The 2753-nt window shown below is 43.8% G+C and overlaps 1 long non-coding RNA gene across 1 annotated transcript; it reads right to left on the bottom strand.

Moving 5' to 3' along the window:
• Positions 1 to 202: 202 nt before the first annotated feature.
• Positions 203 to 2436, bottom strand: LOC112531741. The gene is made up of 3 exons (XR_005857923.2): positions 2386 to 2436; positions 1851 to 2068; positions 203 to 1291 (listed from the first exon to the last, which is right to left on the bottom strand). It is a non-coding gene; the product is annotated as an uncharacterized LOC112531741 (long non-coding RNA).
• Between the last annotated feature and the right edge of the window lie 317 nt (positions 2437 to 2753).

The following is a 2753-nucleotide window of genomic DNA, read 5'->3' as shown; positions in this document are numbered from 1 at the left end:
TTTTTTGGTTTCCTTACACTGCACGTTACAAGGAAGTTAGATCTAAAATTTAGCCACCTCAGATTTCTTCTGCTTGTGACATAGTGGTGTTGCATGTCAGTTTCAGGAACTTTTAAGATGATGGAGCTGGAACTTACCATGTGTAAAGGCAGCAGCTTTCCTTTGCCTGAGAGGTGGCAGCTGCTAGGGAAAGGTTGATCACTTGTTGCAAGCTTTTATTTTTTTTTTTTTTTTTTAATGGTCTCTTTACCTTGTGTGTTGCAAAAGATAAATGTACAGGTATCTGCGGAAAGAGAGGCAAAGGCTCCCTTACTGATGCAGAACACAGACGTTTATTGTATGTGCTTACAACCTTTTATACCCATGCAACAACCCCGTGGTCACATGTAGGAGCCAGGCACATCGTGTGTGTTTACATCTGGCGCAAGTACTTGCTGAGCTTGTTTACTCATTTGCTAGGTCTTTTGTTCATAATGACTTTCTTTGTCTCACATTTCCCCCTTCTCTATTAATAAGAAAAGATGCGGTTCAGAAACATTCCTATAAGCAGCTAAACTAAAATTAACACACTGAACTCTTTCCACTATAGTTAAACTACAAACAAGAGTCCATTTTAAATGATCCCAGTAATTCCAATTCTTATGGTTCCCTAGTGACGTAGTTGACAAGCTGTCAATGGTGTATGGGCTGGTTTGGCCCAGTTCCGTGACTAGTAGGGTGGAAGGATTTTGCAAAAATCCGCGCCTCCAGATAAGGGAAACAGGGGACCCCAAAGTAATTAAAAACAGCAGCAACGGTCTGAGGAGAAACAAACTAATTTACTAAATACAGTATCAGAATGCAAGATAACATACTACAATACAATACAATCAGAATTGAAGCTAATAAATCAAATATATTGAGAGAAAGAGTAGCTGAAAGCTGTAGGTCTTACAGTAGTGCTGAGGCGATGCGTGCAGTTGGGATGAGAGCCGAGAAAAAAAGGGAACATCAGGTGACTTTGCCAGAGGTTATATCTCCTCTCTGACCGCAAAGCCCCCTGGGGTATGTAGTTCTTCTTCTCTTCCGGACAGGTGCCCGGAACTGGAGCATTAACGCTTTAACTCCCAGTGCACTACATGATGTTATGATGTGGAATACGAGTAACTAAAAATCATAAAACCATGACACAAGCAAAGTATGTCTTATCCTGTCTTGGGAACCGCTGATGAAAGCATGGTGATCATGTTACAGCAGATGACTGAGACAGACAGCCAGACCCATTGTGCTGGTACGCATCTCAGACCTGTTCCTGTTGAAAAATACAAGCATTGCCTGGCTTACTCATCTACTGCCCCAACACTTTACAAACTATTTATCTAGCACACAGACCAATACGTATAACAAGAGTCACCGTACAGTTCAGTACACGAGACAATCAATACAGAGTACACATATAAATACAAACACCAGAAATACCGTTCCCACAGTTCCCCAAATTAAGGGTCACTTCCCTCACTGGAGAGTAAAATTCCATACTCAGGGCTCTGCACTCGATTCACAAGCAAGACTGTGTCTCACTCACACATCACTCAGTGTCACACTTGTCCACTTCGTCAAAGAAAGGGTTGTGTACACAGTAATGTTTCAGCAACAATTAATCCAATTACTATTCCTGTAGCTGCTCCAAGTATTGCCCAAATTATCAGATCCAAAACCCAATCATTTCCTTCAACCATTCCCAGAGGGTATATGGGTAGTTAGATTTCTTGTCTGTGGGGGCATCCTCCTCGCAATGGTGCTCTAGCCTGTAGTGGGACTCTGACCCACAACCCCAAAGCTAGGATTCAGAGGGACTCGAACCCCCTTACCTTAGTGGGACTCTAGCCCACAACCCTAAAGCTGGCATTCAGAGGGACTTCAACCCCCTCCTACTTTAGTCTGCTGCACAGGGTCATGTCCATCAGGTCCTGGATAACCCAGAAGAGGAGATCCCCAGAGAAAAGATTCCAGTGCACACAGGATGTCCAATGCTGGGATGATCTGGTCCTTGATCGGAGAATCTCCTGGCTGTCTTACCAAAATTGACCTGCAGAACAACACTCAGACTCACAGTCAGAATGAAGGTAGTTCTATTAGTTTAAGGTGCCACACCAGCGCATGGGGCTAACACTACCCCAAGTGAGCAACTAGTGGCTCTTAAAGAGACATATTTATACCACACAAAATGCACAGTCATAATTCCGCAAAGCAAAAAATGCTAACTCATTCTAGACAGTGGGTCATCCTACGCTAACTAATTCCACTAATGTCTTTTTGCTCGCCCCTCCTTCTTGGACATGTGCTGTGTTTAGGTAGGTCTTTTTGAATATGACTTCCCTTCTAGTGGTTGGTCCGGTTTCTTACCTGAAAGCTTCAGACCTGGAATTCATGGAATCTCCCACCTCTCAATGTGCCATCAATAAGCAAAAGCCTTGCCCCTTTTCTAGCAGACTCCTCCCAAGTTCTGCCCATTCCTAGTAAACCACTCCTCAGTCTCCGCTTCTGGAGTGAGTGTTCCTCCCCTTGGCTAATTCTGTGAAATTCAAGCAAGGGCCCCCCGCCTTGTACATGTACAGGGGGCCTGCCTGTACAACTCCCCTGTACAGAAACCATCCTAGGGTCTCTGCCTCCACTCACCGTTTTCTAACTTAGCTAAATGCATTCACCTTGAATATCTGTTTCTAGTTAATCTCTGATCCTTTTTGTAAAGAGCAGAATCTTTGGATTCCCAC

The sequence above is a fragment of the Gallus gallus genome, chromosome 2 (genome assembly GCF_016699485.2).
Source record: "Gallus gallus isolate bGalGal1 chromosome 2, bGalGal1.mat.broiler.GRCg7b, whole genome shotgun sequence".
In the NCBI taxonomy this organism is placed as follows: domain Eukaryota; kingdom Metazoa; phylum Chordata; class Aves; order Galliformes; family Phasianidae; genus Gallus; species Gallus gallus.
Note: the sequence above shows the minus strand (reverse complement) of the source record. Positions and strands in the feature narration are given on the sequence as shown.